The sequence below is a fragment of the Prionailurus bengalensis genome, chromosome B4 (assembly GCF_016509475.1).
Source record: "Prionailurus bengalensis isolate Pbe53 chromosome B4, Fcat_Pben_1.1_paternal_pri, whole genome shotgun sequence".
Lineage (NCBI taxonomy): Eukaryota > Metazoa > Chordata > Mammalia > Carnivora > Felidae > Prionailurus > Prionailurus bengalensis.
In genome coordinates this window covers 22,310,356-22,325,380 of record NC_057358.1, presented here as the reverse complement: position 1 = coordinate 22,325,380, position 15,025 = coordinate 22,310,356, and the positions used below count along the sequence as shown (strand labels likewise).

Below are 15,025 nucleotides of genomic sequence, written 5' to 3'. Positions count from 1 at the left end.
CTTGGGTTCCACTAGCCCTGCTGTGCCCAGAGGGAAATAACCATGGCACTGTGGGAAGACAGGGGTGGGGGGTGTGCTCCACTAAAGAAGATGAGCTGCTCTGCATACAGAATTTGAAATCATGGGCAAGGCCAAGAGGGGCCTCTTCTGTGAAGGACTATCCCAGGATCCCTGAGGAGCCCCAGAAAATTGAACTTGACATCGTAATCTTCCCCTACAGTCAGCAGATTCCTACGCTTCCGGAAGCTGTGGTGAGTTTAGTTGATATCTGTGAAATGAGTGCACACAGGGTAGTACAGCCCTTCAGAACATTTCCCCAAATGGAAATCTGTTTATATCAACCCTTATTAAAATCCAGAGAGGGGCGCCTGGGTGGCGCAGTCGGTTAAGCGTCCGACTTCAGCCAGGTCACGATCTGGCGGTCCGTGAGTTCGAGCCCCGCGTCGGGCTCTGGGCTGATGGCTCGGAGCCCGGAGCCTGTTTCCGATTCTGTGTCTCCCTCTCTCTCTGCCCCTCCCCCGTTCATGCTCTGTCTCTCTCTGTCCCAAAAATAAATAAATGTTGAAAAAAAAAATTAAAAAAAAAATCCAGAGAAACACATTTCTAAATGGAAAAAAAAAAATCATGGATGAAACTATGAAAAAGTCATTGAACACAATTAAAATGTATCACAAACACATTGAGTCTTGATACTAAAATAGCCATGTTATTAAAATTTGAACTATGCCACAATTAAAATATATCACAAACATTTTTGAATTGTGACCCTGAAATAGCCACGTTAGGAAGTTTTTTAAACACTGGCTATGTTCACACTACTTAGATTCTTTCTTGTGTTGAGTTCAAAGAGTTATAAATGCTATTATGGAGAATAGTCTTCCAACTTGGCTGATCTACATTCCAGGTTCTCATGATGGTTCTACTACTGCTTTATCACGGGACTTTATGAACATTCTTACTTAGTCTGGGTTCTTCCTTTTAATACTTGCTCGACTCACCACACTAAGCTCCATTAGCCACTGGATGACAAAAATTATGAAATCCCAAGAACTGAAAATCACTATGCCAACTACCTTTAATAAGGAATCCTACTAAGCCCACTAGTATCACTATTAATCCTGATAACAACTCTCAGAGACAGGCAGAATGGATCCCCCATTATTCACAAGGAGTGAGAGTCTCTACATTAAAAATTATACTCTTATCAAACAACAGACCCAGGATGTGAACTCAGGTCAGTCTGACTTCAAAATCCAAGATCTTGGGGTGCCTAGGTGGCTCAGTCAGTTAGGTGTCTGACTCTTGATTTTGGTTTGGGTCATGATCTCGCGGTTATGAGCTCAAGCCCCGCATCAGGCTCTGCTCTGGGCACGAAGCCTGCTTAATATTCTCTCTTCCCCTCTCCCTCTTCCCCACCCCCTCACTCGCATGTGCACTCTGTCTCTTTCTCTCTCTCTCTCAAAAAAAAAAAAAAAATCCAAGATCCTTCCACCTGCATAAACCACAGGCCAGGCCAAGGAGTGATTATTTTACTAAATAAATTTTTTTAACATAGCTATTTAATTGCTTCATTATAATAAAGACAAGTACTAGTTTATTCTGAGAGCCATGCACTGCTCCCCACATATCAGCTCATGTGATCAACATGACAACCCTACAAGCTAGGCATTATTAGCCCCATTTCATAGATGAGCACGCTGGCGCTCACAGAGGAAAAGTTCTCCAGGGTCAAATGTGGTGAATTCAGACTAACTGGAGTAGGTGATTAAAAAGTGTATTATAGTTTGCTTTCAAATAGGTATAGTTTTATTACTTTTACCCAAAGTAACTTCCATTACACTACTACATATGGCCGAGTAGAAGCCCTTAATGGATTTTCTTATAATGAATGAATAAGAACATTGGCAACCATTTGGTTGTAAAGGGCAAATGAGTGCACTGAAGGTACTTGGTGTTACTTGAAAAATCTCATCCTCAAATAAAATTAAAAAGGCCCTGAAATATTTTGAATATTCATACCAAACTTGTAAGATTTTGGAAAAGAGACTTTACTTAAGTAACTATTAACTTCAAACCAGCTGACCTTCTACTACTTCGAAGTTTAAAGACTTTGAGACAAAACCACTGAGTCTGATCGAGTGAAATTTTCTTGTTTGACTACTGCAAGTTTGTGTTAGTGGCAGAGTCATGGAAAACACCTATGACTCAGAGGGACATGTTAGTCACCAGAGTCCTCCTATGCTGTCCCATTTTCATGAGGAAAGCAGTTGTGAAACTTGCCTCTTTTTGCAACAGGATTTCTCCCTCTGATCCACTGGCTACCAGTCAAATTTTCTCATTTCAGAAATCCAAACTGGCTGCATAACTAGATACAATAGGAGAGTGTAAGGTGAGATTTCTCCTAAATGTGAAACAATTGATGCTATTCAGAGTTAAAAACAAAACAAAACAACAAAAAACATTTGAAGAGTATAAAGGTCAGAGAGACTTACTAATTTAGTTGCTATTAAATACTCACATAAACCCTTCGCTAGTTATTGCTGGTTCCATGGGAAGCATGGGTAATATCTGAAGTTAAAAACAATGACACCATCCCATCCAACATGCAGGCTGTATTCCTCAATGCCTGATGCCAACCTCACAAAGGAATACTTTACTGAGTTGAACTAAAAAATACTAGAAAATATTACAATATACTAACCACGCTCGCAGCAGTGTTATGAAATCTGCAGTAGCCTTAATAAATCGGTGCAGGGCACGTGGAATTTTTATTAGCCAGAGTTCCTAATACATTTTCCCTCTATAATGAATATGGGAGGGAGGGGTTGGGCGGCAGGGGGAGCTGTCCACAATTCAAGGCCCCTGAGATATTTGGGAAATTCTGTCTACTGTATAGACTTGAAGTTTATTTTATTGAATTAAATCACCAGGGAAAGGACATTTGTTAAACTTTGGAACAAAACAAACAAAAAGAAGACGACTTTGTTAAGGGTAAGTCTTTTTTTTTTTTTTTTTTTTTTTTTTTTTTTAATGAACTTACTCATCATGGTTTGGAGGCAAAGGAGAAAAACCCAAATGGAGAATAAATTTTTTAAAAAGTTGAGAGACAGTTCCTAGGGGTGCAGAGGGGTGGCATGGATAGGATCCAGAACACTGGCAGAGAGACTGATTTTAGAAAAGAAAATGAAAGGCCCCCTTTCCCCTACTTTCCCCTCTTGGCTTTAGGGAACCATAAACAAAACCAGTCAATGTGCCCAAAGGGCAGTCACTCTGGGTGCCTATGGTCATGGCTTTCCCCCCCTTCCCTCTTCTACTAGTCCCTGTATCTCCCATGCCATCAAATTTTCAGGGGGAGGAAGTGAGAGCAGGAAAGAGAAACAGGGCCCCAGAAACAGATTCTCTGGAAGGAAATATGTGGCCACTGATGCTTGAAGACTTTAATTCCCCCCATGAAAGTGCCATAGAAACACTGTCAGACAATTGAGGGCCTGGGCCTGTGTACTCTGTATATCAGGAATTAGATGTAAAATATACATTTGACTTCCAGTGAATAAAATGAATTGTCATGGTAGAGAAAGTTTCACATAGGGAATATTATCCTGAAGCCTTCCAGCTTGAGCCTCTCCCTTATAACTACCCACCACAAATTATTTTCATAATAAAAATGAGTTCTGAGAACAAACTAATTACATGGGAGAGCAACTTATACTTCACTGCAGTTTTCACAGTATTTTTTTTCATCAAATATGAGTTAGCCAAAGTAATTAGGAAAAATGATTAGCAAAGCTCTTTATTGAAAATGGATCCAAGTCATGTAAAAAAAAAAAAAAAGGATTTCTTTCTTGAAAATGGCTTTCAACCTACATTTTCCTCCAAGCAATAATCTGTGTTCCCTTCCACAATAGCTTTTTGGGGACATGTGGTAATCTGAGAGAATATAACTCTTCTCCTGAAATAATACCAAGTTCTCCTTTCATGGTAGAACTTTCTGTAAGCTGGTAAAAAATCTCGAAATGTGGGTGCTTCTTCGTAACAGAGCAATAAAAGAACAAAACTGCTGAAATCTGAGTACAAACCATCTATAGAGGTGAGCCTCAGGAATCCTTCTAAATCTGAAAAAGCTTAGACCACTAAGGTGTGCTGTTTTTCAGTTCACAAGGAATACTGAGCTTTCCCAAAATAAAAGTGGGTTTTAAAGGCATTTATTTGCATCTGCTCTTTATACCTTTACATTTCCAAATATTTTGGATGCTTAGGAGTAAGCATGAAGAAAGTTCATCTGGCCGAAATTACATTTTCCCATGTGAGCAACTTCAGGGTCGCTAGACATTCCACGGTGTGAGTTTAAACTGGCATCTCTTTGTTTTTGTGTGTGTTGGGCACTTGGGCCTATAGAAAAATTTGACTACTAAAAAAAATCCATAAAACCAACTAAAAGGAAAGTTAAAACTCATTTTTTAATGTCCTAAATTTTTATTTTATGTGCAAGTTGAGACAAAATTGATTAGTATTACTTCCTGTTATTTCATGGTTATTTTATTATTTAGATCTTCCTTAAAAATGCAGCTTCCAAGCACTCTGGCGTGGCCATTAGCGTTTCAGGTGAACCAGCAGATTTTTTTCCCTCCACCTTTCCTTTTTTTTTTTTTTTAAAGTTTATTGATTTGAGAGAGACAGGAGACAGAGTGCACAAGTGGGAGACATAGAATATGAAACAGGCTCCAGGATCCAAGCTGTCAGCACAGAGCCCAACACGGGGCTCGAACTCATGAGCTGTGAGATCATGACCTGAGCCAAAGTCAGACGCTTAACGGACTGAGCCACCCAGGCATCCCTCTTCCACCTTTCCTTTAACAAACTACCGTGTGGCTATTTTGTGTCAGGCACTGTGCCAGTTGTTGTGTTCACAATAAAAAAGAGAATTATCTGCGTCCTACATAATAAAGCCGCTTTGTTCTCCAAACCCTATACATTCCCGTCACCCCAAGGCAAGAAGGGGGTATAAACAAAATGATAATAATTTGCTTTGGCATTCCTTGTGTCCTGAAGAACATAAAGATAAGATGCTTTCTGACATCTTTGAACGGATTGTGTCTGCTTCACATAAAGGCAAGAAGGGCTGGGTGACCTTCTGGACTCATTCAAAGGTGGAGGTGAGCAAAAGAATGAGGTCAAGGGGCTCCTTCTCTGTGAAACAGGACACAGGTCCCTATGCTGAGGGTTCACATCAGTGTTGCAATACCAGTTGAATTTGCAAAATATATTTTCATCATTTGTGACATTCATCACAGCATCCCATTGAGATGGGCCTTTTTATTACTTCCATTTTACTCCAGAGAAATAAGAAACAAGAGGTTAAATGACTTTCCCAAAGTCAATAATAGACCTGGGACAGGATTAAGAGTTTATAAATCCCTAACCTGTGCTAAGCGCACTCAACCATACACTTAACCTTGCCAAAAAATAAGGGCTCAATTTTGCTGTTTAACTAATTAGAATTAAGACACATTAGGCAAGAACATAGCACCTGGTTCATGGAGCAATGACATTATTTTATTGCTGGTTCAATCTAAAAGCTCAATGTTCTTCCAAACTCTTCAGTGCTTTTATGAGACAGTTCCTGGATTATCAACTCAACTGGTGTCTATTCCCATGCATCATATATTTTCAAAACTTCCTAAGCAAACATTTCTTAGGAAATAATGAAAACTGTAAGAAAAAGGCAAAACGCTCTCTTAATAATGAGGAACCTGTTTGCCCTAATTTGGTTATAATATACAACATATATTTGGCACTTGACGGGTATTACCCCCAAATCTGAGATTATGAACATGACAGGTTCCCTAAACTGTAATGGTCCTGGAAACGACCCTATGGTTTCTTCTTTCCATTTTCCAAACTGACCAGTTATTCCCTAAAAGCTAACAGAGTGCTAGGAAACTGGCCCTTCTGTTATTTTGGCTGACCCTCTGGGGGACCATAAGCTCTTGAGGGCAAGAGCTATGCCATTCCCAGGGCCAGAGCTGAACTCATCTGAATATGAAGCTGTCTTGGTATATCATGGTATCCTTGTATATTACTACATTTTAATAACATGGACTGAAGGCAAAGTTTTACAAGACACAGGAAAGCAAGTTTTCTCTTTTACAGCGTAGGGCGGGGGATCACATAATTTGAAATAATGCATTCCTATTTCAGATGGTGAAACCAGTGAAAAATGGGCATTTCAGATGAGAAAATGAATGGCGACATACTCCCAGTAAAATTGAATTTGGTATTGGTTTTAAGGGAAAAATCCAACCTACTCTTAATGATGCTGTCAGATTTACTAAACATTTCCACAACTTTAAAGTTTAAATGCCACCTAAGGGCTTTCGTGAAGCTCCTGTACAGGGACAGAAAAGGTTGCGTGGTTTGGATTTGACTTTGGTCAAGACTGAAATAATGAGTAGTGGACATACTGCCCCCTGGTGGTGTCATGCTCAACTATGAAACTTCATCAATCTTGGCGTGAAAGATGGGCTTTTCCTTTGGCTTCTGTAGCAACACCTTCAAGAGAGGCTTCTGAGATTAGTCTTAGAAAAGAATTTAGTCTCAGGCACCAACTCAGCTTTCATATACTGCCTCTGTTCCATTCTCCGAAGCTTGCTCTGAGTAGCAGGGAGGAAGGCAAACTAATCATGAGGGGAATGTTGGGAGTCCAGTGTAGAACCAGCGACCCTGAGAACCCATGTGTGAGATGGTGTTGGGAAGCGGGACTGTCCTAGATCTGAAAATCAGCACAGATGAACCTCCGTATCATCTGCCATCCCTGAGCCCCCATTCCTCAGACTCCTATCCCGGGTATGAAATGGCAGCAGAAAGACCGCTGAGGTCATGTGTAGTTTCAGTAGTCATGAACTTGTGGTTTAGAAATCAAAAAAAAAAAAAAAAAAAAAGGTTTTAAAGGTAAATGGTTTTTCTAGGCTGGGTTAAGGACGCAACACACTTATTACCAGGTTAGTTCAAAGGGAATTGGTTATATCACTCACATCGCTTTTTCCCTCTAAGTATCCCCAGGTCTGATCACAAGCTGGGACAGTTGTCGAACTCCATATGCCCCCATCCGCCAGATGGAGAAAAGCAGGAGGGCTTTGAACCTCAGGACCATTTCTTTGGTCTCCTGAATGCCTAGGAGCCTGGGCTGAGACCCAGGTGAACCCAGAAGACTCTCTTCCATCCAGCATCTCTTTAGAAAAGGCTGCCTACACATAGCCAAAGACTTGAACCCTGAGACCTCTGGAATGGCTGGATAGCTACCTCGTTACCAGAGCCTCACATGGAGCTTCCGAAGATGCAGAGTGTTTCTAGCCAAGATGAGGAGGCTGGGCGAATAGCCCTGAACAAGAAAAGAGAAAAGGTCATAAAGGGAACCCTGAGGTTTGCTATTTCATCAACTAACCCAGGTGGGGCTGAAAATGAAGCTATCAGAGTCCATGGAGAAGAATGGCTGCAAGTGGCTCTGCAGTGACATTCCTGATACCTTTGCCCAGCAGCGTTGACTCCGTTGGTCTGGCTGGTTAAATGGATTTATCCTTCCTTCTTCTCCCCACCCACCGCCCTCTGCACTCCATATGTGTCACTTCTGGAGTTGTAAACTCAGCGGAGGAGGACAACCCCCAAACAGGCTCTTCTGGTCCACCTGAGGGCGCCAACAAGGATGTCCAGCTTAACACTGATAGGGAATGATGGGACCCCATGACACCTCCCATCCTGACATCAAAGGCTACTTCCAGACCATTGGCTGTGACATGGCTAGATAGCTACCCAGTCACCAGAGCCTTCCTTACTCGGAGTTCCCGAAGGCGCTGACTGCTTCATTCCCCTCCCTGCCCCCTCTTCATCTGCCTTCATCACTTCTGTTTTTCTCAAGCCTCATTTTGACCTTTAAGAGTTGCTAAGGGGTAGGCAAGGTATGGTGTCTTCTTCTGGTCCACTCACACAAAATACTGATACATGTACTGGAAATTCAAGCCTCATCATTTCTATTTCTTTGCTGTCCTGTCAGATCCATTACATTTTTAGTTTTTTTCCCTTCATAAGCTTTTGCCTTTTGAACATACTTCTGAATATGTATTTGCCCAAACAATTTCCACAATGAAATAACAATAAAGACTTACAAATTCACACGAGGAGCACAACCCAAAGCACTCATCTGTTTCAATGTTATGGCATAGAAAGTATTCTTTTATATTGTTGCAGAGTCAGGAGAGAATTTTACCAGAGGAGTAGCTCATAAAATTGGGTTTTGGGGAAATCAGGCAACTTGGCTTCGTGTCATTATTTTAATGGATCACAAGGCAATTTATCTTCTCCACTTTCCACCATGAATAGGTTATTTCCTAATAGGCTTGTGAAGGGTAGGACTCTTGTACTTAATGAGATAAATATAAAGGGCTTCAGGTTGGTATTCAACACCCTGTAAAACAGACCTATCTATTCCTCACGATGAATCCCTGCTCCCCCAACTGATTATTTTCCTTTCTGATCCTAATTTATATGCTGTTTGGTACCAACTTAAAGTGGGTACCCATGCTGTTCCTTCCTGAAAATGCAGTTCCCTGTCTCCCTCATACATCTAGAAGCTGTCCACATTTCCTGGTCCAGCTTCAACTCAGGACAATGTTTGACGCCATCCCCTTTGCTGAATCCTAGCTTCTCGTACACGCAGGCATGTGATGTGTCACTTTTGTCACCCATCTATTTATTTCCTAATTAATTAGACTGTAAGTTCCTAAAGGACCTTGCTGGGTACTTTTATATTCTCATGAAGCATTAGGAACCCGGAGCTATGCATATCTTGGATGCTTAGTGACTACATTGCGGACTACATGAAAAGCAATAGAAGCCAAGGTAAATGGATTGCAGGAAGGTAATTTCTCAGCACAAAACTGAGCTGTATGCGGTTCTAAAAGCTGTTCAGGTAGCCACAGGGTTGCAGGGGCTGACCTTTACTTTCCTATAGACACACACTGGGTTGGCAAAGCACAACTTCTACTAGAAATTAGAAAAATTCCCGAGGGGTTTGACAACCCAATCAAAACAGAGGGCGCAACTTGACAATTCTGGTTCTAACCCTAATTTAAATAGAGAAGGACTTCCGTTTCTCACTTTGCTTTTCATGTGCAGATTCATATGAAACTCTTGAATTGCCAGGGGCAGGTTTTATTGTCACTTTGTCTCACCTGCTTGCGACTACCTCATTTATAAAGCAAGGGATTTGGAATATTGGATTATTCTCCAAGATTCTTTCCACCTCCAGCATCCTACACCTTACTACCTACTTTGTTTCCCGAAGGCCCTTCTTTTCTCTCTGGCTTTCACTCTATTCATCGGTTAATACACTGATTAACACCCACCTAACACCCATTAACCCCCTCTGCTACCAGGTTAAAAAACAAACAATCATCTTATCTGCTCATCAGGACCTCTTGTAAAAAGATAGAGAGCAATAATTTAAAAATAATTAAAACACACTTCCTTAGTTTTCATCTGATCACAGCTCTGTTGTAACTTAGTTTTTTGTTAAGTTTTTTTTTTTAATGTTTATTTATTTTTGAGACGGAGACAGAGTGCAAGCAGGGTAGGAGCAGAGAGAGAGGGAAACACAGAATCCAAGGCAAGCTCCAGGCTCGGAGCTGTGAGCACGGAGCCTGATGTGGGGCTTGAACTCATGATCGGCAAGACCATGACCTGAGGCAAAGTCAGATGCTTAATCGACTAAACCACCCAGGCACCCCTCTTGTAGCTTAGTTTTTACAAAGTTAGTGGTACTTCAAACAAATGTGCCTCCTCTGGGAAAAGAGAAAACTTAGGGGAACAAAATAAAGTATGCGCTTTTCTTCAATATATTTTAGATAACCTCTTTTTTTTAAGCACCCACAGATATGACTCATCATTACAAGAGGAGAAAGGTACCCATAGAAACCAAATGAAGAAAAGCATGTGGATTGAATATAAACAAAAAACCACCAATTTAAAAAAAAAGGTTATTAATAATGGTGAAGGATATTATATTCATATTTATTGGAAAGGATAAAAATGATTGTTTAAGGCTTTAATGAAAGCAAGTTGAGAAGCGAAAGATTTAAACAGAATGAACAAATGAAAAGAGGAAAACCCAGTCCCTTGACTTCTGTGGTGCTTTGTATAGCACCTGCTTGGCTGGGAAATACACGCCATGATTCACTCTTGAGGTTAGGAGACAGTGAGCTTAATCAAACCGCTCTTCCCTCTTCTTTGTATTGCTCACAGCCAATTAATTAATATCAACAAATAAATTTTCAACACGCCCAAGTCCTCAGCACTTCTAAACCTCATTGTGTGTGAAATAAGAAGGGGACATAGAATCAACTTATTTTCAGAGCTTGTGCCGAAGGTGATTGTGTGAAGGCACCGATACGGACCAAGGCACATACTCTTCATTCATTCATTCATTTACTCATTCACTGATTTAGCTTCTGCTACAGTCTTAGCAATTAGGTATGATTAGGAAGCTGAGGCTCAACAAGCTTGAGTAACTGGCAGTTACTCATGTGTACAACAGAATTAGATTTCCCTGACCCTTAGTACTGTCTTCTTGGGTCTATAGGATAAACTGGATGTGAGTTACTTGCTTAATAAATTACAGTTATGTGAGAGATCTAGTACCAGATTTCTTTCTTTTACAGCCTTCCTATATAGGAATCCCTAACTAAACATGCAAGAAAAACACGTATTTGTAAAAAATGTTTATTTATTTATTTTAAGAGGGGTGGGGAGGAGCAGGAAGAGAGGGAGAGAGACAGAATCCCAAGCAGGCTCCATGCTCAGCATGGAGCCCAACGTGGGGCTCGATCCCATGATGGCAAGATCATGACCTAAGCCGAAATCAAGAGTTGGATGCTTAACCAACCAAGCCACCCAAGCGCCCCAAGGAAAACACTTAGAAGTCTCATCTTCACTTTCTCTGAACACAGTTTCCTCTAAAAGTTTCAAGTGGAGGAAATTCTCTTCTTTTATTTTTAATTTTTTTAATTTTATTTATTTGTTTTGAGAGAGAGAGAGAGCAGAGGAGGGGCAGATAGAGAGAATCCAAAGCAGGCTCCATACCATCAGCACAGAGCCTAACATGGGGCTTGAACTCACAAACTGTGAGACCATGACCTGAGCCAAAACCAAGAGTTGGTGTTTCACTGACTGAAACACTCAGGCACCCCTGGGGGAAATTCTCTCTTGAGTGTTAAGACTGGGATTGGAAAAATTTGCAATCATCTCTGGGAAAGAATATGCAGTTACTCAAAAGTACTTCCAACAGTATAGTAAATTTTATATTCAGGAAAAGGTTCAAAGATCTATTGTTTTCATAATGAAAATTCCACAGAGTTGAGCTCGGAGAATTCCCCATGGCCAGTGGGGCTTGGGCTTCATTAACAGCTCTAAAGCCAAGGCAGTGAGGCATCCGGGATAAGTCTGCCCTAGACAAGTCACTAGCCCTCCTGGTTTCTGAAATTTGGAAAATGAACTAGGTTGGTATTTGACTTCTATTGTTCATTCTAATGAAAAACGTGTCCTTCTGTGTCACATTCTTTTTTGTGTCATAGACCTAAAAAGACAGCCTTAAGTCCCAGAGAAATCTAGTTTTACACCACACACACACACTCACACACACACACACATACATCCATTTTATCTGATGAATATAACTGCAACTTTTATGTCTTCCTTGCAACTTTGGTAAAATATGTTAATTCAATAATCACTGATGGTGAACATTGCTTGTTTCTGCAGAACTGAGGTGTGATATGTTTCATTGCTACAACCTAGGGTTTCTGCTCCAGTCCACTAGAAGTTGTGTTTTATATTGTGCTGGTGTTTCTAGAAGAGTTAATGAAGTAGAATATTTTTCAGAGATGAAAATAAAAATTAATGGAAATTTTGCTTTTCATTAATCACATCAGCAAATCAATGTTTTATATCAAGCTATTATGTAACAAGATTCTAAATTATGTTCCCAAGAATTTCTGTGTAAAACATTTCCATATGGTAAGATCTGTAAAATTCTGTAACACGTTCACAAATCATTGTGACAAGGAACACTGGTATTAATTTCTTAAAGTCAATGTCATTTTGCCAATATAATTTCATGATTTTATTTCCTCATGCCTTGAAACTTAAAAAAAAAACTGCACACCTTCTTAGAAAATAAAAGTCTGTAATCACCAACATAAATAAACAGATTACATATAGGTCTCATGTATACATTTTGTAATCTAAAATAAAACCTAAGATAAAGCCTCTATTCTTACTCTATATTACAACACTCATTTATTTCTCTTGTGGTATTTATCAGAGTCTGTGTGTCTTTTGTAATTTATTTGTCGGTGTGGTCTTTGTTGGACTCTCCAACTACAAAATAAACAGGTTCAGGAAGACAAAAATCTCTCCAGGTATTCCGAGCAGAAAGGGTTATAAATAAGGGAACTTCCTGGTTACAAAAATGTTGAAAGAGTGGAAGAAGAACAATTAAAGTTTGCCACTAGCTGTAAGAGAGTTAGGAAATTTCTGGAACAACAGGAAACTATTGGTGATAATCATAGATAGCTGCATGAATTACTGAAACCAGTGATTATAGCAATATCCAGAGCTGCTGAAAAATCCCACATCTGCTGAAGCCTGGACACCTGCCCATAAAGTAAAGATTTGGCTTCCAGTTTCCAAATTTTGTGAGAATGCGTCTCATTGGCAGAATCTAATCTGGGACCCTCCTGGCAAGGGGTTCTAGGAAACGAGTTCTCAGGCTTTCAGCCCTTGTGATAGTGGGTGGTGCATAGAGGGAGTGAGTGTTGCTGGGTGGTCGGCAGATAATCCGGTACAAACTCCAAATGGGAAGGAGCCATGATGTTTCCATTTACTCTCACGGTAAATGTTCTCAGGATGCTTTACACTCTTAAAACTTTTTGAGGATACCAATGAGAACTTTTGTTTATGTGGGTTATATCTACCTATATTTACCATGAGGGAAATTAAAATTGTGAACATTTGAACAGTGTTAATTTCTTAATTCATACAAAAATCACAGTAATAAAGTCTTACATATTAAAATAAATATAATATTTCTTAGGAAGAATGACTGTGTTTTTCCAAAATAAAACAAAAAATAGTGGGGCACCTGACTGGCTCAGATGGTGGAGCATGTGACTCTTCACCCCAGGATTGTGAGTTCGAGCCCCACATTGGGCATTTGAAAAAAAAAATTTTTTTAATTTAACTTTTTATTCATTTTTGAGAGACAGAGACAGAGCATGAGTGGGGAAGGGGCAGAGAGAGAGGGAGACACAGAATCCGAAGCAGGCCCCAGGCTCCTAGCTGTCAACACAGAGCCTGACGTGGGACTTGAACTCACGTGAGATCATGACCTGAGCCGAAGTCGGACACTCAACTGACTGAGCCACCCAGGCGCCCCGAAAAAAAATTTTTTTAGATAGTGAGAAGAGTGGCATTGTTTTACATTTTTGAATATATTCTTAAATGTCTGGCATAACAGACAACAGCTTCTCTATCTTTTATCAAGATACTAAGAACAAGTGTGATAAATGCAAATAACTTTCGGGTATTGTGGTGGAATTAGTCTGGCTCTTGAAGACCCCCTGGAAATTTCTCAGGACACTCAAGGTCCCTAGACTACACTTTGTTAACCATCGTATAATCATATTATTAGCCACCAGCACCATTACTGACATGTGATAGATATGTAAAAATTATTTTTTGGATGAATGAGTAAAAGCACATTGTATTCTTGTATTATCCTTTTCATTAAAAAATTTTTTTAACATTTATTTATTATTGAGAGACAGAGCGTGAACAGGGGAGGGGCAGAGAGAGAAGGAGACACAGAATCAGAAGCAGACTCCAGGCTCTGAGCTGTCAGCACAGAGCCCGACGAGGGGCTCAAACTCGCAAGATCATGACCTGAGCCGAAGTGAGACGCTTAACCAACTGAGCCACCCAGGTGCCCCATGCATGATTCCTTTTCTAGTAGAGTGAATCTGTACAAGTTTTCAAAGGAAGACTTTCTCTTGCATTCAAGAGAATGTAACTTTGTTGCTGGAAGACAGGGAGCACACGAGGCCACATTTCAGAAGTGATATAATTTGATTCAGACCAGCCATAGGCAAAATTATGAATTAAATACAGTGTTCAGCGGCCTCCACGCCCCTCTACCCCGTCCCTTGTCACAGAATCAGAATATCCTTATCAGACCTGCAAAACTATTGTTCCTCACAACGCTTGAGGCATGGTTTTATGAAGCTCTGCTTTCCAAATTGGACAGCATGTACCTCTGGGGGGGCACTTGGTAGACTGACAGGAGTATTCAAAGCCATAATAAATGGAAAGAATAATCCTGGAATATTGATTTTACTTGAAGTCTTCAGGATAACAATATTTAAATAACTGCATTAAACAAGATACACTATGAAGTGCACGATACATTGGTTTATTTGTTATTCTTCCCCTCTTTCTGCCACGTGACTCACAGAGAGTAGGCTTTGATTTGGGGCTTGGCCATGTGACACGCTTTGGACAAGAGAATGGGGGAGAAGTGACAGCAACCTTCTTATCTAGAGTCTATGGGGCATCATGCCTTTCTGATCATCGCTCTTGCTATCCACCCTTATTCGTCCAAAGGAAAAGACTTGTGGATTCTGCCTGAACCCAACCTAAAGCCTGCAGCCATGTCAGGCAAAACTGAAGAACCATAAGCAAGAAAAATATTTACTTGCTATTTTACCCCTGGATATTTTGATTTTGTTTCTTACCTGGAAAACACTGGTAATACAAAAATTGGTACCTAAAAGAATGCTAGTAACAAATCTCTGCAGCATTGGCTATGAGATTAGTGAACAGGAAGTAAGGAAATCATAGGCGAACAGAAAAATTGTGACCTATGATATGTAATTGACTAACCATTTGGCTACACTGTCCTCTATGGTAAAACTCAGAATAC

The 15,025-nt window shown here is 40.3% G+C and overlaps 1 protein-coding gene across 1 annotated transcript in view; it reads right to left on the bottom strand.

Annotated features, from left to right (window-relative positions):
• The window catches only part of KIAA1217 (KIAA1217 ortholog), a 760,759-nt gene that overhangs the window by 480,176 nt on the left and 265,558 nt on the right, over positions 1 to 15,025 (bottom strand). The window lies entirely within an intron of this gene.